Genomic DNA, 21,818 nt, shown 5'->3' with positions numbered 1-21,818 from the left:
ATTGATTGTGTTCGATTTGTGGAATTTTCCCATTTGTGCACATTATACCCATTTCCCCATTTGCCCAGTAAACTAGGCAGGAAGAACATAACACTGATGTTCACAGGATCTGGAGGAACGTGAATACTAATTGCTCACCCATTCTTGCTGAGATATAAACACAATGTCTCTGCAAAATTTTGAGGACATAACACTAAATATGTCAGCTGAAGTTTTGCATTCTTTTAATAGCCACACACGGGATGGGGGTGGGGAGGTAATCAGGAGCACTTTCTTCTGTTTTCCCCCAAACTGTTAAAAAGATAAAATTAAAATAATCAGAAGCTATTGAATTGGTGTACTTCCTAGTATCTTTTGATTTTGATTGCTCTAGATAAAGACAATAGAAAGAAACGTCTGGTGAATGGCACTAATACTGTTCTCCATCCATCCAGGTCTCTGATTGTCCTGTAGAATTTGTTGGTCATTACTTCTTGTAGGTCCACTCATAGAGACTCCTGTGGTGTTCAAAGAGAACCTCAAGACTGGTGATCTATTGAAGATAAACACATTTTGCTTCTACAAGAAGAAAAGATCTTGCCAGTACTCTTAAAACTATTTTCTCAAGGCTCAGAGGGTTTCTAGCAAATATTGCTTTGATATTTCCTTCTCCCTGGTACCACACGGCCATTTCAAATCAACAGGAAAGTACGATCGGGGAAAAACATAACTATTGGCTCATCTTCATTAGAGCCCCAGAGCTGCCGAGTTGAACCACAGGTACTTTGCTTCTGTTTACAGGGCACTAAATGACTGATTAGTTTGCAGAGTCACGATTCCAGAGAACAAATCATAATGGGGAGCGAGTTTGCAACCATTGCATTTTGGAACACACATTATATGCTGTGCAGCCAAAAAGCAATAGATAAATGGCTTGATTAAACTCCTCCTGAACATGAAGAGAACTGAGTGACCCACAGATGCTGTAGGGTACAGCTGTCATTTTAAGAAAGGATTGTGTTTCCCAAGTGCACATTGATACTGCTAGGGTTGGGAAAAAGGAAAGAAACCAACTGTTATCTCCAGTACACAGGACGTGTGCTTTCCTCTGTAATGCACAAAACTTCTTTGCCACAGCTGTTGTTCTTCTTCCCCTCTAGCACCTGGCAAATGTAATGCTTGAGGAACGCTTTGTAATTTCCTGTCTGTTTCGGTGCATCAGCCATCTTGTAGCCATTGTGTTGGCGTGATTCTGGTGGTTGCATGTGGACATATGGCCCAAATGGTCCACCCATAGAAGAACCTTCAGTGCAGTGGCACCTTTCTGTTGGAACTCCCAGAGTTCTGGCAGGCACCAAAATTATGTTGTATTCAGAACTTCCTGAAGCCTTCCTGAACTAACCACCCTGAATGATTCTGTTTTCAATGCATTGTTTTATTTTATCTGCTTTCCATTTTATTGTTCACTTTTCTGAGATCTTCGAACTAGGATATGAAGCAGAGTATATATCTGGCAAATATATTCATGAATGCATAAACACTGGTTCAGGGCTGCAGTGATGTAGTGATAACGTTTAGAAAAGAGACTCATTGTGGGTTTGCCAAGGCTGCACCCTCAAGGAGAACCCAGGAATGCAGTATGCAGATAAAATGAGTAATTTTATCTACAAACCACTTCTAGCAGTTTTTCTTGCTATCACCAGCAGGTCTTTATATGGCTAACGGGTCTTAATTACCCCTTCAAAACCAAGCTAGCACAAAGTACTTTGCATTACAAAGGGAGCACTATATTGTTGCTGGGAAAATTCATTTCCTCCCATTTCATTTACTGTGAGGATTACAACTAAGCTCAGAAGGGCAACACAGAGGGAATTCTGAGGAGGGGAGGAGATGACATTTCACAAAGTGTTGGTGCTCCTTCCTTGTACACCCAGTTCTACCGAACCGTGATGGAAACCATGGGGATGTACAAAGATGAGCTGATGTCGTACAATTTCATACTGGGTAACATGATTCAGTTCCAAGGAGAGTGAAAATGCTGAGAGATTCCATCAAAAAGTAGACATGTTATTGATTTTCCACTGGTGTAAGCAAATATGGCAGTCAGAGGGTTTCACCTCAACTCCAACTGTGTTCCCAGCATCACCACTTTATTGCTGTTGCTGTTATTTGTGTTGTTATATAGCATTTATATTCCACTTTTCCCACCTTCCAGGAACCCAAAGTGGCTTATGTATTTCTCATGCTTCTCTTGTCTAAAGAGGTTTATACATGCTAAGTAATGATGTATTAATTTGAAACTTGTATAGACCATCCTTTAGCATTGCCGCTCCCAGAGAGGCTCCCAAATATGAACCAGGTATCTACCAATAAAATCTAAAGATCAGTCAATAAAATCAACAACAACACAAAGACAGCAACAGATGGAAAGCATAAAATCACAGCGGCAGCTAGGAAATAAAAATCCAATTATTTCTCTCATGCACACACCCCAGAATGTAATTCTATATAGGTAAATATATATCTATAAAGGTCCTGTTGAGATCAATAGAGTGTGTGAGAATTATTTCTGAACAGACATCAGAGCAAGTCCTCCTCATCCCACCACCAAAAACATCCTCTTTTTCTGCCTTATTCTGAGGTTGCTGTGCATTTATTTAGCTGTGTGTTGGGCTTTGCTTATCAGTGTGAGATGCCCATGGGGGCTCTCCTCTCAACTAAACATCTCAGATGTCACAGAACATCCAGAACAGTTCAGAAGGGGCCAGAAAGGCCATTGAGTTAAAGACGTGCTAGTGCAGGACTCCAGCCTGACCAGACTACTGTTCAATTGCTCCTTGAACGCATCTGGTGTGGAAGAGGACATACCCTCTCTTGGCAGCTCCCTCTACTGTCAGCCTTCCTCACTGAAGAAGCCCCCAAATATTCTGTAAGATATATGCATTCAGTCCATGCAACTTCAAATGTACACATTCTTCTCCCATTGATTAACCCATATCTAGGCTTATTTATTTATTTATTTATTTATTTGTTAAAACATTTTTATGCCACCCCATTCGCCGAAGCCTCGGGGCGGCTTACAACAAATAAATTAAATAACATTTTAAAATATAGACATTAAAATAAATTACGAATATACAATATAAAATAAGCCGCCCTGGCCAGAAAAATTCAATAATATTAACATTTAAAATGCTGCTTGAATAAAAAGGTCTTCGTCTGGCGCCGAAAAACAAATAACGGCGGCGCCAGGTGGACCTTATTAAAAGTTTACTCTTTTTTGGTCTACAAACAACATTGGGAACTCTGAAATGTTTTGACCTGCAGATGGCATTTGATTTTGTGTTCAGTCTGGAAAGTATAAACTGGGAGAACAAGAACAATTAGAAACACATTTCTTATACATTCCTAAATATAGGATGGACACAAAAAAGGCAGTGTTTTTGGAATGGATAAGAATGTCTCCTAAGCAATGGTTTTTGTTGGAAGAAAAAGAAAAGGCAGGCAGATGTTTCAGAGCATCAGAATCTAGATGATAAATTCAGAGAAGGAAGTTGGAACAATCTCTTCTCTGCCTTGACTCAGCATGATGGGTTCAGAGAACCAGAGGTTGCTAGAATTCTCCCAGGTTGTCGAGGCTCCATTCTGTAGCTCAGTAAGTCTAACTGTCTCCAATTTTTTTTCTACAGTCAGATGAGAAAAGCCCCTTTTGTGCACGTATTTTTTTAGTGCTGCACAGCATTGTGACTCTATTGACTAAACAGAAAAAGTATATATTTTCTTGCATTTTAAGCAGAACACTTTTCAAAATGCATTTTTTTCTGATGCCATCACAAGAGTTTGTGGATTTTTTCCCACCCAAAATAAATACACTCCCAGCCATGTTTTGGGCTGGGAATGAGCTATATCTAAATGACTTACAGTCTGGAATGACATTCTTGTGCCTCCTGAAGAAGGCTTGGATCGTGAGATCTTCATCAGCCTTCCCCACTAGTTCACATGGATTTGAATTAAGACTCCATCAGGGGCCATTTAGAGGTCTAACCGCTGAATCAGATGCTTCTCCGGCAAAGTGGCCAGTTCTTGGAAGTCTGACAACGAAAGGGAGACAAAAGTTCCCAGGATAATGAAAAGCTGAACTTAATCTCTATGAATGATATAGATGTGTGCATCCAGTCCAGTCCAATCTCAGTTATCTATTATCACTTCAGCCACCAAGGTCTCTTTGGAGTTGTTGCAGCAGAAAAGTGAGAAAGAGGCAAGCAGGAGTGTGTTTCTCATTGCCATGATGGGACAAGTTTAACACTTGAAGAAAACAGAATGAAACTATTTTCTTTGATTTTAACAATTCCACTGACACATAATATTTAAAAAGCCAATGTAATAAGGACCTCATCAGTACCATCTTATATTTAAGATACCATCTTATATTGAATATAAAATTTTGCCATTTATTTCACTAACCCTAAAACTTTGACTTAATACCTGTTTTCCTCAACAATATTTGAACTCGGATTCCCATCCTGACAACTCCACTTCAGGCACACACATCCGTCCTGTATCCCCTTCTGCAGAGGACTGATGCAAATAATTAATTCAGCTGTTCTGCAATATTTTACCCTCCCTTAGGATCCCTTTAATTGTAATCCGAAAGCTCGAGTGCTTCCAAAGTTGCCTTCCTGATCGTAGATGTTCAAAGAAGGTTGTTGTTGTTTGCGATACGTCCCTCAAAAAACCCTCATATTTCCTGCTTCTATCTCCTTGGTGTGACCTTATTTTCCCATTTTATTTCTGAAGCAAGCATTTTTTTTCTCTAATAGCTTCTTGGATGCTGCTCCTCAAATATGGCTGCTCCTCCTTAGGAATTGGTGATACCTTTTCTCACCTGTGGTCTACTTTCTAGCTGGACTTCTAGATTTAGCCCTTCTCACCTGCCCTTCCAACTCGCTTTTGACCAGGTCCCTCATTTTAGAGCAGTTCCCCATTTTGAAGTTCCTTTGTCATTTTCTACTTAAACATAAGTTAAATCAGACAGCACTGTGGGCACTCTATCCCATTGGTTCAACAACATGCTCATCTTGCACTGGCTTCTGGGAGACACCACTTGGCAGTAAATCCAGGGTTATCTCTCCTGCGGTTGATTTCACGGCTAACTGCTTTTATCATTCTGTCTTTCAGGTACAGTCGTGCTATCTTCCATATATCCATTCAGCTCATTAAAGAATAAAATAAAATGGCAATTTTGGTTTCCTGCTTAAGACAAGGCTTTCTGGTAACACTATAAATCACAGAAAGGAGGCAAGTCAGACTGAGCAACGGCACTTAGAGTCCAGCCTTCCAATCACAGCAGTTAGCATGCAAACTGCAATATGGTTGTCTCTGACTATAGGCTGATCAAGATGCAGGGCAGATCAAAGAAGCTTTGAAGTGCTATGTGTCTGTGTGTATGGGGCAGGGCAGGCGCTCTTCCAGGAAGTTTGTTATAATTCCTTAGATTTAGATAATGGGGGAAGCAAACTGGTGGTGACAAACTGAGGAACAATTGCCACATCGCACAAGATGGGCATTCTTTGACAGCCTCTGTCAAAGAGAAGGGTTGATCAAAGATCCCATATTGACGAAATGCTGATCTAACCTAGCCTGGCGTGCATTCCTTTGGTTCAAAAGGATAGAGGTTTGTGCTTGTAAAAAAAGCCCTCCAGCAGTTAGGGTTTTGACAGGTAGCTTGGCAGAACACGTTGGCTGTAGAAGAGCAAAGCTGAGAATAGAAGAGCAGTGTCATTCCAGCAGTGCAGAGCTCCTGAAAAACGTGCGTGGTGGGGAATGAGCTGCGCGGCAACTGGATGCCAACACCATTCTTAAGTCGTAGCAGCAACACCACCTGGGGTGCATGCAAGTACTGGACCCCTTTTGGAGCCCTGAAATTTGTCTGATATCCTTAAAAGAGAATGCATTAATTGAATAGGATAGGTATCTTGCTTAGTTCAAAGCAAAGAGTACGCTAAAATTGAGTATGCCATACTCACAATCAGGCAAAGCAATTCACAGTTAGGTAGGTACGGCACAAGGTTGAAATTCAGTCCGCCAGCAAGTGCTGGGATGCTACGATGTCCTAATTATTTTGAGGAACTTTATCCCATCAAACTCCTTCTTTGGGGCGGGGGGCGGGGAAGAGGATGCTTTTGCACCTGAGCATCCAATCTCACCACACATAAGAGTGCATATTTTTACACTGCTGTGAACTACCCAGAGGTCTCCAGCTAAATACAAAATATTTTTGTATTTTATTGTATTTTATTGTATTTTATGCTGTGAGCCGCCCCCGAGGCTTCGGCAAGGGGGGCATAGAAATGTTTTAATAAATAAATAAATAAATAAATATTGGGCAATCAAGAACTGGCATACATAACTAAAAACCTGCTGAACCTGAAGTTTCAGCCTCACTTTAGTATCTGTGTAGTGTCTGGCTCTCTGACTTTGCAACTCCTTGTTTCTCAGCCTTAGCCCCCACCTAGTTGCAAGGTTTTTCTGAGACTAAAATGAGAGGTACGTATGTACTTCCTTGAAATCCTTGGCGATCCAGTTTTGTTTTGATTTAATTTGACTGAGCAGTCATGGGGTCATCTTCTGGAGCTGCAGTGTAACTGATGAGCCTTCTTTGCTCACACAAGTGACTGAAGGCAATAGCAAATCTTTCAAACTGCACTGTTGTTCGTGACAGGTTATTAGTATATAGGGAATCTGAGAACAAGGAAAAATAAATAAGCAGAGGCCAAACTCTTCTTTGCAAGAATGTTTGCATTTCTAATTAAGCATTTAGGGGTGAATTACATCTTTCTGAAGATCTTTTGCTAAAGCTTGGCAGGTTTTACTGGCACAACCTATGAAAGCAGCAATGACTTTAATGGAACTTGTTCCCAGACAACCCTGCAAGGATTGCAGTCCTGCTGATATGGTGCTGCTGGGGTGTGTGTGTGTGTGTGCGCGCAAATTATAATGAACTGGCATAGTTCAAAATGAACCACAACATTCACTGGTGATCACATGGGCTGGGCTCAACACCAGCAATTCTGTGTATCTGTGTTGCATGCCAGTTGTAAAGATGAGGGGTACAGATGGATTATGTTCTAATCTTCCTGTTTGTCAATTATTTGAATCCATCAACAGGGGTGGTCTCTAATGTGTCACTCTTTGATAATAAATGTCATTGCCACAACTGCACTGAGAGTTACATTTCAAGTCTTCGCCAGTGTAATACATCTGTTCCTCCAATACTCAAATGTTACCAAATCCCATTTTCTTTGTTCTTAGGTTCATATTCAGGTAAATACTTATCATGGGAAATTGTATCCCATCTTTTTGCTTGAAATAACACTGACTAACAGTACTTTCATAAAACTTTATTTTTAAAAAATTAAAAAGGCTGAAAATTACAACCATAATACAAGAATTAGAATTAAAAAGGGCAGTGCAACATAAAACTAATCCTGGTGCAATCCCTTTCAGCCTGAGAGTGAGTTCCATTTTGGAGGTGTTCTTGGCATGGCGTTCCCATCATGGGTGGGATAAACTTACCAATAAAGTTTAAGGCTTTCACTGCAAGTGACTTAAGCCTTATTAGCAGAAACGCTTCAGCCTTTTGGATTGGGCAGCAGGAGGGGGAGATGCAAAAAACCTGAGAGTCTGCCTTCTCTAAAGCATCTGATGCTCTGTGTAAGCATTTCGCCTCTATTTCTGTACCCGAGTGCAAAATACCCACAAACACTTTTCCCCCTCAAGATCATTTCAGGGAAGGCCTTTGTGGTACTTCCCTAAAAATAAAGGAAACCACCTTTCTGGCCCACTCCACTCCTGTACAGCACTGTAGGATGAGCTGGAGTTTAGGACAACGTGGAGGTTGCAGAAGGGCAACTAGTCTGCCTATGAGCTGTTATCACAGCAGCAGAAACAAAAATGAAAGTGCCTGCCAGGAACGGGCCGTTTCCTCCCTTTCCTACTCCAGCAGACATAGTTGAAACCATAGAAGTCTGGTCCTTTATCCAAGCTCTACAGGTTTCCAAATAGCATAGCACAAAGTAATCTTCTCTTTGAGGTGTGGGAGGAGCATCTTCCCATGTGAAGAGTTGAATTTAAACTTCAATATCACCTGCTCCCGTCCCTTTCTGAAAGGTCTCTCTACCTGCAGGGTGTGTCCTGCTGCTGGTGGATTGGACAGTGGGGATTTTGGACACTTCTTACTTCGTCCGCTCCCTCTGCCAATCATCTCTTTAAAGGATCAAGGAATATTCCCCCACCTCCACCCCTCCCGATTCTAAAATATCTTCCTCACTTTTCAAGGTTTTCACTTTGTAACCTTGAAATTTCCAGGCCACCTTCCCACCTCTGCCTCCCCTGCTTCCTCTGTGAATCCACCAGGGGAAATGATCACTTTGAGGCACCCCCTCTAATGAGAAACCCTTGGGGGAAATGAAAAGCTGCTTTCTCTTCTAGTGGGAAGTCCCACCTCACCAAAACTGTTGAATGGTCCTTCCCCACAATTTGTCTGCTGCATGCAGGGTGGAGGATGTCAAAAGGCTATTTGCAGAGAGCTCTGGATCTACCAAGAAACATATGGAGGAAATTATTAAGCGCTGCAAATAAAGTCTGTTTCTGTAGTGCTTTCCTTCAGTTTTATTTCTCAAAGAGGGTTTGCATCTCTTTGGTCCAGATGCTGATGGCATATGGGACAAGCGTGTGTGAACAGGTCTGTGTCAGTGTGTGGCAGATCAAAATGCATATTTGCTAGTGTACCCTGTTTGCCTGCCTTTCTGTATTTCCTCTTTTGATCTGGGACATCAAACATCTGACATCTGTCTGGCTTTCTGTGGAGAAATAAACACCACACATCTGAAGCTGAGATCACTCCTGTGGGTGATTTGAGATGAGGCTTCATTCCCCCTTCTTCCTTCTACCACCTCCATCCCCACCCACTCTAGGTACATGGTGTTCGCAAGCCAAGACTGGTCCTATGCATTCTTAAGTCTCCCCCACAGTTCTCAGTCTGTGTAAGGCCCCCAACTTCAGTGGAAGAGCAGTGCTTCCGTACATGAAATGATCTCATTTCTTCAATGCACCACTCTAAATCCCCCATCACCTCCCTGTGGCCTTTCTTATCATCTGACTCAGACTACAGAAGGTAGAGGTGCAGAGCACTTGTTTTGATGAAATTCCTCCATCAACAAAAGAAAAAAAAATCTCACGATTGGCATTCTGCACGCTTCTGGAGGGATTATGCACTGACCGGAAAACTTCCACCCCTTGATTGTATGCCAATCAGTGTTACATTCATTGCCACCCTTGTCCAACAATGCTGTTTTTATAGCCTTCTGTTTCCATGTGAACCATCTGAATGAATCCATTTTTTAAGGAAATTTGTATTGACGTTAACTCTTTATTTTCATACACTCTTATCTGCAGTCTCTTCATTTCAGGAAATGACTCCTTGAGTAGATAGTGGTAATATTGGAAAAATAAGAGAACTTTGGTGGATCTCAAGAGGACATCCTTCGGAGCCACCACAACAGCCTGCTCCAAGCGGACACCTAGAGATGGATAAACATGTCATTATAGTTTCTCTTGCATTCATTTTTTTTTTAAAGCAGGCTATGCAGACATTTGCAGATTTGGGCATGTGGGGAATGGTACTGAATGAAATTCTTATTAAACTGTACTGTTCTGATTCAGTAGCAGTCTTTGAACTCAATAGTGCAATTATTTCCATGTGGAGAGAAGACCATTTTAGTTCACTGCCATAGAAATAGTAAAGATCTTAAATAAGGAATAGAAAAATTTCTGAAGGGGCAGTCCTAATTCAGCACTAACATGGGTTAATATGCAAGAATTCAAGTCCAGATGCTGAAGAGCTAACCAGTCAAAGAATTTGATCTGAATGGATGAATCTGTCCATTTGGGTGTTCCACATCTGCCTAGTTCTTCCATCCCAAACATGAAGAACTTTGTGAATTTTAGTAAATTCATATCAACACAAAATTAAATGACATTCACACCAACCTCTAGAGAGACATCTCTCTCTTCTTCTCTCTCTCTTATACTGCTGTTCCCAGCTGTTTGGATAAGTAAATGAAAAAGATCATGCTCTCATCTGAGCTGAGAGACTGTCAGCATTTCGAATGAGGAGTTACTCAGTGAAGGAGAACATGAGGAAGTCAGTGTTTATAAATCCTATGGTAAAATAAAATATAAAATACATTGCAGATGTAAACATTTTGAAGGTAGGCTTCTATCTTGTATAAAAATTTTTCCCTAAAACTACAAGTGTGCAGTTCAGTAGCCAAATATCAACTTTCTCCATCTTCCATAGTCTTTTGTTTGCATTATAGGGAGATATTTTGTTTTTCGCCTGGTATGCCAGCTACAGGACAGGGGCAAGGAGTTCAAATGAACAATGAATTTAAAAAGAATGCTGGCTAATCTTTAAAATTGCAGAGACGATACAATTTAAAATCCCAGCTTTGAAATCTTTCATACTTCCCTCTCCCCACCCTCCAAGTGGTCCTTTTTTCTGACACAAGAAGCCCTAGCAAGGCAAAATAATAAAAATAATAATACATAATATTAATAATGAATGCCTCTTTTACTCTCAAATACCTGGAGGAATATTTCTCTGTAATACTTTGTCAAAGGGAATAAGTGCCTGAGAATCAAAACCAGAAAAGGAAAATGGCTCATGGAGCTGTGAACACTTTGATGCTCAGTTGTTTCTCTAATCCCAGTTCAGTGCCAAAGGTACTGGGTTACTTTAAAAAAACAAACAAAAACCATGTTTTGACAGTTTCTTAGGTGGTGAGAAGGAAAAGATGAAAGAATGAAAGAAATCAATGGGTTATATGATTTGTTCTGAAATTCATTTGCTTAGCTGAAGCGAGTATAGCATCAGTTCAAAAATGATTTGACTCCCAAGAGTTTTGTGTATGAACAATTCTGGTTTTGGTTGGTTAAAACTCAGGAGAGAATGCGAAAGAGGCCCTTTCTGGACAGCCTCATTCTTTTTTCTCAATGATAATACAGGATTCTAGAATGCATGGTTACCCTGGCTCCAACAGGCTTGAGACAAAATGTGGGGACATTCATATGCATGTTTATTTATTGAATTTGTACAAAAGCTGTCCATTAGAATAAAGCTTTCTGGGTGGCCATTACAATAAAATAGCAGTAGCAACATTGATAAAGTAATAAATTAAAATATTATAATAGTCAAAACAATATCTCAACAAAACATTAATAAAATAAAATTTATTAAAACTAAATTTAAAATTATTAAACTTAAAGACCAAATTTGATTGTATCTTTAGCAAATCCCTGCTACCAGACAGAGTGATAGTGCTTTGTGAGTCAAGTCCATCACCCTGAAGTTGCACAAGGAAGTACAAAAACTGAGTTAATATTTGGATGAAATTCTTTGCTTGCAGTGACTTTGCAATCCATTTACTTTTGTACTGGGGACAGATAAATCTATTGGTTTCTCCCACATTTGGTTTTATTTAATTCCCAAGTCCTTTCTGACCCATGCGTGAGACCAATACCACATTTTGATAAGTTCCTATCAAACAACAAGCTGTGTAATAGTTGTGCCTACCTGCACTGGCCAAATTCAATAGGCATGGCACTCTGGAGAGGACTGGATTGTACCTGTGTGCCGTAAAGCTGATATGGATGAGTCAAGGAGTCTGATAAGTGAAAAAATAAATAAAAAGAGGAGACAAAATTTTACCAAATGCACAGGGATCCAAGGCCAGGCTTTTAAGAGGTAAGCACTCAAGGACGGCTGAATAGGTGTGTAAGTGTGTCTGTTCCATTTCCTCTTTTTGTTGTTGTCAATCGCGAAGTCGTGTCCGACCCATCACGACCCCATGGACAACATTCCTCCAGGCCCTCCTGTCTTCCACCATCTCCTGGAGTCCACCCAAGTTCACACTAACTGCTTCAGTGACTCCATCCAGCCACCTCATCCTCTGCCGTCCCCTTCTTCTTTTGCCATCTATTGTTCCCAGCATTCGGCTCTTCTCCAGGGAGTCCTCCCTTCTCATTAGGTGGCCAAAGTATTTGAGTTTCATCTTCAGGATCTGGCCTTCTAAAGAGCAGTCGGGGTTGATCTCCTCTAGGACTGACTGGGTTGATCACCTTGCTGGCCAAGGGACTCGCAGGAGTCTCCTCCAGCACCACAATTCAAAGGCCTCAATACAGACAGTCAAAAATTACAAATCTTGAAAGTTCTTAAAGCAAGGAACCAAGGGAAGTTCTCTCTCATCACTATCCCAGACCTTTAACGAAAGAGGACAGAAATATACCTGTTCAGGACTGAAAATGTTTCTAGTGTGGGAGAGCCCACCACCGTTCTAGACAACTGGTTCCACTGTTGTATTACTCTGATAGCAGGGAAACTTCTCCTGATAACTAGCCTGAATCTGGGTTATCACAACTTGAACTGATTATTCCATATGGATGATGGTGGAATGGTGGATGATGAAATGGTTCTGCCTTCCCTTATCTTCCTTAGCATAGCCAGCTGGTGGTGACACAAGAAAGCCAAAGAGCCTTCATGAGAGAGGTCTTCAGCATGGCTGGTGACAGAGCCCTTCTCTCTCTCTCTCTCTCTCACTCTCTCTCTCTCTCTCATGCTTAATATGTCACAAAATTAGAAAAGGAGGGATAAACAGCCAAAATTTTTATCACAGGTCATGAGTGCAAACAAAGAACTCCCTCCAATAATCACAAATCTCCTGCTTCTTTTCTTGTTTAGTAGTAGCTACAGAAGTTTCTTTCTTTGAAGACAGGAGCAGTTTATATAATTGGCAGATAAAAAGGCATGAAATTATGTGAGTTAATGACAAGAAATGAATGAGGCTGCTTTCCTGAATATCAGAGTTCTGTCATGCTTAAAGTAATTTACGTTTCAAGCAGTTTTGAAATTGGTAGGCCAGTTAATGATCCTGGACTGGGTATCTTTCTCGATGTGGGTTAAATAAATAATTGGGACATAAAAAATAGCCAAGGTCACAAGGAAGTCTTAAGGTGGCAATGTAGAAGAGTTGATTTAAGGTACACTTTTCCTTTCTGTCTCTTTCTGTCTGTCTCTCTCCTACAATCCCCATTTAATATTAATGAAAGAATCTGCACCAGAAAATTTAATGTAAAGGTCAGTCTCATCTGACAGTAAAACAGAAAACTAATTTAGAAATTGGTTTGCCTCTCTTGAATGATAAATGGCATAATTTATTCAGAACTGGAACATAACTTCTCCAGAATACTGGTCTCACTTCACTTCATGTTTATTTTCCTACAGATCTGTTTCTCAACATGCTTAGAGAATGGCTTTCAGATAATTTCATCATTTCAAAAGTTGATTAAAAATTAAAAAATAAATAAAATTTTATTTTATTGTCATCATTTGCTGATGGTTTTTTATTGACTGCCCCTCCCGTATCGCTTGTTCACTGACACCACAATCCAATCCATGTCTACTTGGGAGCAAGTGCCAATCAGTTCAACAGGGCTTATGCCCAGGCAAGAGTAATAAGATTGTACCATTAGATGAGATGAGTCTTATGCAATTTTAGCTGGGAATGAATTCTGCAGAATTCTGTGGAACTTCTGCTCTTTATCAAGTTTGCATAAGGTTACGAGATTCTTTCTAATACATATGAGATATTAGCCAACCCAGAAGACTGAAGGAACACATAATTAACCTGTATTGCTCTTCATTTCTGTTTTACTGTTTAATGGATGGTTTCATTGTATTTTTTTCTTGTTTTCTATTATAACCTACTTCAGGGCTTAGTTATTTATGATTTGAAAAATATAAGGTGGTATGGAGATGATCTGCCTAACAATACAAACACATAAAATAAATACAAATACTTTGGGTGGTTGAATATGCAGCTCTTAACTTCCTCTCTCTTGTAATCCTTCTGCTTGTTGTTATGAGGTGTCAGGTGGTCTCTGACTTATGGAGACCCCAGGAAGGTGAGCCCTCCAAAAAGATCTCTCCATAACAGCCCTGCTTGCCTCTTGTAAATTCCAGACTCTGACTTCCATTATGGAGTCAAGCCATTTTGTACTTGGTCTTCCTTTTCTCTTTCTTCCATCAACTTTCCCCAGCATGATTGTCTTCTCCAGTGAGTCTTGCTGTCTCGTGATGTGTCCAAAGCATCATAGCTCCACTGTTGGTTTTGCTTCTAGGGAAAGCTCTGGCTTGATTTGGTCTAGACCAAATTTGGTTTGTCATCTTGTCAGACCAGAGTATTCACAAAGCTCTCTTCTCTGCACAGTGCCATCCTTCTCAGGTGACCTTGTGTTTGGGGAGGCTGTGAGGTCTTCTTTGCCTGGGAGTTTAGCTCAGCACACTTTGAACCACGTGAAACACCATCAATTTGCCATGTTCTCATATTGTGCAATTATTTTCCTGCTAGGTTTTCATGATGGGATAATTTTATATCTTTGAAGAACACAGTGTTAGAAGAAGAGGTAGCTATTTGGCATCATCATTTTACAATCAATGTGTAGATCTCTCTCTCTCTCTTTCATATCATCATCATCATCATCAACATCTAGCTATCTTAAGTACACACACACACACACACACACAGAGAGAGAGAGAGAGAGAAATAAAATATAAATATATGTGGTTTAGGGTCTTTTCTGCATGTTCACAAGTATTGTGTGTATGTGTTTTGATCTCATTAATTCACTCTTATCTTAATTCTATCTCCTTTCATTTGGCCTGCCAAATTGATCCTTCATTGTCTTCTCACTCCTTGCAATCTATCAGTTAGAGCATCATGTACCAGGTTAGAAAGCCTTTATTTTCACACCATAATTAACACTGCAGTCAGTTAATGTGTTTGCTTGCATAATTCTAACTTGCCTTATTCTGGTCTTCTGCCTGCTGTGTTGTTAACAAGAAAATACATTAGACACCACTGGGTTAAGCACATCCTTACTATGTTTCTGATTCCAAAGATTAATGTGAACCCCAGGGTGGGATGCTGTTATCTTTTTAATCCCTTAGGGTACCAACAGCTGCCCAACTCTGCTATCCACAGTTTTCCCATGATGTGTCACCTCCTCCAGCCCAGGATGGACCACTCTTGCCATCCCCTGGGCTCCCTGAAACCCTACTTGGGAGACCTTCAGTCCTGCAATGGAAAACTTTTCCTGCCAGCTTCTGACAGACTGCTAATGGATGCTTCTTGTGCCACCACCTGGCCACATGGCTTTCCCCACTTCCTAGCAGCTCATCTCACAAAAAACCCTCTGGAAGAATGCCTCAAAGTTGCACAATGAATGCAAATTCCCTTGTGAGTCTGACAGGTGCTTTAGAGATTTCACATTATTGGTCTTCAGCTTAGGAACCCATTTCGGAATGCTGTTTCAGACTTATAAATCCCTATACTTTGAGTTCAAACTTGAAGGACCACAGCTTACTATATGAACCTAACTTTAAACTAAGACCTTCATTGGAGGCCAGGCCCAATTACTATTAGGCTGGTGCGCAATCTCTGATATGGGCATAGGTAACATCTTGTTCTGCAAGGTGCAGCAGCCTTAGTGCAATGCCTGTATGAGTGGTGTATTCAAAATATGGTTAGCCATTTGAAATATGAGTTTGCTGTGAGATGCTTGGCTCCATAGCTCCCAGCCCATCTGCCTTCTGCCCTAAGTCCAACTTGAACTGAACATGTATGTGAGCATCTGGAGGATTTCTGCTTGCAGGCATATGATTTGCAGGCTTGGGTGCTTACATACTTTGTGCAGAGAATGACGCAATTTGCGCACTTTGCACAAAGAACTTGCAAACAGTCCTGAGCACTCACAGACTTCCTTGCAGCTCAGCTTGCTTCTTGGACAGGGCTGAGCCTGGGAAGGAAGTCTGGTGAGTGAAAGAGAGATGAAGTTGGGCCTGATCCCTGCATCTCCAGCTAAGAGGTCTGTAAGTAGTTACAGCCTTACAATACAATACACAATGTAACCTTGAAATGCAATGCAATGCAAACTTGAGTTTGTGCTGTCGTCATTCAAAATGCGTAATCTGCGTCTCTCACATTTTGACTTGGCTTGAGTACTCCTGAGAAGAAGACAATTGTTGCCTTAAGGTGAAGTCTAAGCGTACAATACTTAGGACATTACTGATTTCTCCTTTGGGGGAAAAATATATGATAACTGTTGGGAAATCCTGTAAACCTGGACCCTGTAGCCCATTATTATCCAGGATTTTAGGCAGAATTGTTTGTTTCCTTGCTCCATTTGTACCTGGAAGTGGCAGGGGATTGAACCTTAAATATTCTGCAGGGAAACGACATGCTCTGTAACTGAGTCATAGCCCTCCCATCTAGATTCAAGATACTTAGTCACTACAAACATGCTGTTTTTAATCCCCTGAACTGAAATTCAGGAGTATCTACTTCGTCTTCTCTTTAAACCTTGTGCCTTCATCAAGATTCATGATCCGTTGAACCTTGAATGATATAATTGTCTAAGAACCATACATCACAGAAATACCTCATTGCTTTTTCACTTGGTAACCAGGACAGTAAATTAGAAACACAAACATTCGCAAATTTTAGTTTTCAGGAAAACAGTTTTGTGTTAGAAGATCAAGGGGAAAACAAGTGGGCTTTTCTTGCAGAGCTTTTGTTTTCTCAGATTTTCTTTGCAGAGTCTTCCAAATAAAGTTCTGATTTTTTTAAGATTAACTGTAAGGCAATTTGTTCCCATCAGAAGATAAAATTATCTATCCTTCAAGGTTGAGTGGCTGTAATTGCCCATCATATAAATCTCTTGTCAAATAATGCCCTCTGGCAGCATGGCACTAATAATTGTTCAATTACATACTTTTAGCTTTCAAATGGCCAGAGTCAAAATGATGGAACTTTATTAATAGGTACTGGCATAGTTTAAGTGCATGGGGGAATAATGTTTTTCTTTGGAAAATGAGTTTAGTTTTTCAATTAAGGTGTGTTTCCATTCTCTATAACTTTGCAATAACCATGGATGGATTTATTTTCACCAACTGAGTGTACTCAGTCCCCTCATCTGGTACATATGGGAATAGCACAATGCCATATCACTGTCAGTCCCGCAAGGTACTTGACATGACCCGACAGCCGTAATCAACATTTTATGTATAGCTTTGCAAGTGTGCACCTATGTTGTGTGGGACCAATGTACAAAACACTCCTCTAGAGCAACAGCAAATGGGAAGGTCCTTAAGGAAGGATGCCATTTGATCCTGAAAGAAGCTGTAAAAATGCTGGCACTTCTTAGGGTGATGGCTTCCAAGAATGTTCCTGATGGAAGGATCTTCTTCCTCAACACGAAGACTTCTCATTGGTTTGCTTGTTGCTTAATTATCAGACACTTTGTTTCTTAGCAAGCGCTTTCTCTGTGTGTAGGCAGATAGATTGTTTGCTATTATGTTGCTTTTTGACTGTAATCAGCTGCTGCAAACATTTTATGGAAAGTTTGGCCAAATTTTCTAAACTGAAAAAAAAGGAAAAACAAAACTGAAAGAAAAAAAGAAGAAAATTACATATCTCTCATAGTGTATCTCTCTTATTTTAATTGTTAAATTATTGAATTAATTAGGATTTAAAATTTTTTAGCCGAGAATGCACCGGGGGTTTTTAAACGATTGTTGTTTTTGTTATTATTTATGTATGTATTTATGTATTCTTTGTGAGCCACCCCGAGGCTTTGTTGCGATGGGGGTGGCATATAAATGTTTTAAATAAATAAATAAATAGCATCCACATCCATTAGTGAAAAATAAATACAAAAATTGAAAACTTAAAATTATAATTATGTGGAATATAGATAGGTAGGGATCTTAAGTCAAAGTCGAATTCCTTGCTTTGACTTCTCTACATGTTTACAGTGGGAGTGCTATTCCTGAATGCTCTTGGGAATTAGAGTGGGGATTGGTTTAAAACAAGTTTGCCTACTTTGCAGATTTAATGCAGCGCATACCACACAAACGGAGAAAGCAACTTCTTCTAGAGGCATAATCCCAAGATTTGCAGCTCATGTAGACAATCCATGTCCTTCCTTGAATTTTTAGCTTGCATTAAAAGGGAAAAAGAATACCCATCCTTTTAACTTCTGGCAAGTTGAGGAACTCCAGTGAATATTCTCCCTACTTCATTGCTTACCAAGTCATGCAGTTAAAGAAATCTATGGAATTTCCATGGAAATCCAGCTTGTTCCATGGAATTCAAGCCAGTCTATGCTCAGGTGACTGGCGTCAGACTACAGTTTTAAAAACTTTAAGCATGTTACTTTTGTGAGTGGCTTGCAATGAACCCTCAGGTTCTTCCACACAGAAGTTCCTGCTACTTGTCTGGAATGGCTGCACAACTGAAAAGAAGAGTGTCTCAACTCTCTAGATCTGCTTTGTCTGAAGGAAGAGAGATTGCTTTAATGAAAGGAAAAGTGGTGCATGCAACTTTCAGACTCAATGAGATCGCTATTTAATTTATACTCCCTAGCAAAATCAATGCAGCCTCCTCTAATTTCAACTGGCAATCCCAAATTTTGCATTTTTGGACATTTTTTCTTCTCAAAAAGAATATAGCTTGTGGCATCTTCATAATTCACATTTATTGCAATTCATTTGATCAGAGACAAAGCAATAAACCATAGGATTAAATGCTGCTGCAGTCAGCACATATAAACACATTGTCTTATTCACAAGTTCTTGCTTTAAAAGAAAATTTAAAACACTTTGGAACATGGGGGAGCTTCAGCTTTTAGTACAAGTATGGACCAGACTGAGCTGGCAAAACCTGATGAACTTTGGTGATGCCACCAGAGCCTGGTGGCCTTGAATCCTGGAGGAGTACCTGGTCAGTGAGAGTAAGTCTTCTTGCCTGTTCATCAAAAAAATGAAGCCCTTCTAAGATAGGTCTACCATATCTCCAGCCTGGGAGTCAAATCTGATCTCATGGGATCCTGATCTGGCTTTAAACTAAAACACGCTGGTACTTTTTGATACTTTTCAGGTGTTGTTTGGGTTGTGAGACTTGGGAGTGTCTGCAGAGTTCCTTTTGGGTCAGTTCACTTTGCAGGACCTGGCCAGGTATGAGAAAGGAAGGATTCCAAAAGGGTTTCTCCTAAGGTGTGCTCACCATCCGATCGCCTCAAGTACGTCAAAGCTGATTCTGTCAGTCGTCTTCTCTTTGTGTGTGTCCCTAGCAGCTTCCTGCAATTGGCTGAAGCAGCCTATCAAATCTAGTAACAACCAGGTATTTGGGCCTTTGATATGCCCCAGGATCCCAGGCTGGGGCTGATGGGGACCAAGGTTGCAGGGATCATTTTGGGTGAAGGCCTTTCTTCACCTGCTCCACACTGCAGGGTTTGATTAATGCCCAGGTAGTGGTAATATCCTGGTGTTAGTTCATTCTCAGTGGCCAAAGCTTGTAGGTTTGAGAGGGACACAAATATAAAAAAGGTTAGGTCTGCTACACTTGGATGTTCATGTTACAAGAAAATGAAAGAAAGATCACAGTCTAATAAGGACAAAAGAGAGAATGAGCTTTGAAGTGGAATTTGGAGAACTTCAACGAACTCAGGTTTTCTTTGTGCATGGTTCACCATCTTAAGTCCATTATATTCCATTTCTGTAATGGTCTGTGAAATGGTTATCAGAACACAAGCCATGAAAGGCTAAGTGTATTTCCAAATGCATTTTCTCTCACGTGAAAGTATGTTTTACATACTTTTTTAAAGCTACATAAGAACTGCTTCCTATCATTCAGAGAAATGTGAAAACCACAGAATATCTGCAGTCTGATCCCTGCATTTATCTGGGAGACGTGGATTAGTTTGTTTTGTTTTGACATCTGGACTGAACATAATGCTTGCGCATCTATAGAAAAATTATCTAGATTTTCAAGCAACATCATATAATTTGTCTGACATAGGTTCCATGTCTAACCCCTGCTATGGAATCCTGAAGAAACTGGGGCTCAGTTAGTATAATTGAGCCTATCTTTCATGTACAGAAAAAAAATAAATACTACATTAATTCTCTCTCTCTCTCTCTTCCTCACACACACAGAGTGGGGGGAATATAAAGACAATCTTGTAAAAAAGAAAAGAACAACCTACCTTGTATCCAAGAACACTTAGGGGAAAAATATGTTCCTGTAGAGGAAGTGAAAGAGTGCCCTCCCTGTGTATGTGTATATTCACTATTTACATGCTACCTGCATGCATTTCTAAATGGAGACCATCCTATCCAAGTAGAAAATGCCACTTTTGGGATAACCTTTTATCAGAGGGTTGTCATACTATTAGTTGACTCCCAGCAGCTCAAAATCCCATAGGAGGGGCATATACATTTTCTCAAATCTGCACACATACATTATTCATAACATTAATACCCAATTTCACAGATTCATGACAAGTATAGCTTCAAGACATGATGCTACTAAATCATCCTGCTAAAGAGAAATTGAATAGCTCACCGTAAAATATTTTTTTTAACAAAAAATACTTTGAAGGATCATTGCACAAATGTGTAAGCTTTGGCAGTTTCGAGGATATATGATACGGGACCAAATGTGAGGCACCTGGAAATAATTCTGATTTAATTAATACATAAGGATTTGTGTCAACACATGTCTTATATTTCTGAAATTGCATTGAATATGTGTGTGTGTGTTTTAATCCTCAAACATTATCTATCAAGTAGGCTGACACATTTGATCCGATAGCACAAGGTATTTAAAAAAAAAAAAAGAATGGGAGGTGGGTAATTCCTTGGCTATAAGCATTTGATAAAATACATGAATGGAAGTGTGAAAGAGTCAGGGCTCAGCATGAGAGTACAAGCTTTGCATACAGATGGTTGTCCCCAGGTTCAACTCAGGCATCCCCAAGCAGGTAATATCAGAATTATTCCTGTCTGGAGCCCTGGAGAGCTCCTGCTAGCCAGTGTCATCAATGCCATGTTAGATGAACCAATGACTCAGTATAGAGCAGCTTCCTATGTTCCTAAAGAAATAAACACAATGATTGAAACACAAGACCTGGAAAGAGATAAAACATGAATTCAATGAGCCTTGGGTGATTCTATCACAGATGCTGGTCAGTGCAATGGAGCAGTTCAGTCACACATGGATTTGTAGAAATTCATTTTTGTTGTTTAGTCACAAAGTCATGCCCAACCCATCACGATTCCATGGACAACATTCCTCCAGGGTCTTCTGTCCTCCACCATCCCCCAGAGTCCAACCAAGGTCACACCCACTGCCCCAGTGGCTCCATCTAGCCACCTCATCCTCTGTCCTCCCCTTTTCCTTTTGCCGTCAATCGTTCCCAGCATCAGGGTCTTCTCCATGAGTCCTTCCTTCTCATTAGGTGGCCAAAGTATTTGAGTTTCATCTTCAGTGTCTGACCTTCTAAAGAACAGTCAGGGTTGATTTCCTTTAAGATTGACTGATTTGACCTCTTTGCAGAAATTAATTTGTAGAAATACATACACTAGCCAAATGTTCAGGACCCTGGACAGCTCACAGTGTTTCCTGGCTAGAAACTCTCCTATGAGTGCAACAGACTTGAATTCTGTCTGGAGCTCGATGAGGCTGGAAATAGGTTGAGTCTAGTTAGCCAACCCTGCCCAGTGATGGAAGACTTTGTGCATCTCCAGGGACCTTCCTCACTTTAGCAGAAGTATTTGGAAGGTGGCGGTGGAATATTGGTTCTAGTGCAGTTTTCAGGTTGGAATCATCAAATTCTGAGGACAAATTTCTGTCCATTATTTTAAAACAGAGAGAGAGAGA

The 21,818-nt window shown here is 40.3% G+C and overlaps 1 long non-coding RNA gene across 1 annotated transcript in view; it reads right to left on the bottom strand.

The window, feature by feature from the left end:
• The window catches only part of LOC123021897, a 29,772-nt gene extending 17,305 nt beyond the window's left edge, over positions 1 to 12,467 (bottom strand). Inside the window, exon 1 of the long non-coding RNA XR_006414421.1 lies at positions 12,338 to 12,467. This is a non-coding gene — a long non-coding RNA (uncharacterized LOC123021897). The remainder of the gene's footprint in view (positions 1 to 12,337) is intronic.
• Between the last annotated feature and the right edge of the window lie 9,351 nt (positions 12,468 to 21,818).

This window comes from Varanus komodoensis, unplaced genomic scaffold (genome assembly GCF_004798865.1).
Source record: "Varanus komodoensis strain SLA01 unplaced genomic scaffold, ASM479886v1 scaffold18_3, whole genome shotgun sequence".
NCBI lineage: Eukaryota > Metazoa > Chordata > Lepidosauria > Squamata > Varanidae > Varanus > Varanus komodoensis.
Note: the sequence above shows the minus strand (reverse complement) of the source record. Positions and strands in the feature narration are given on the sequence as shown.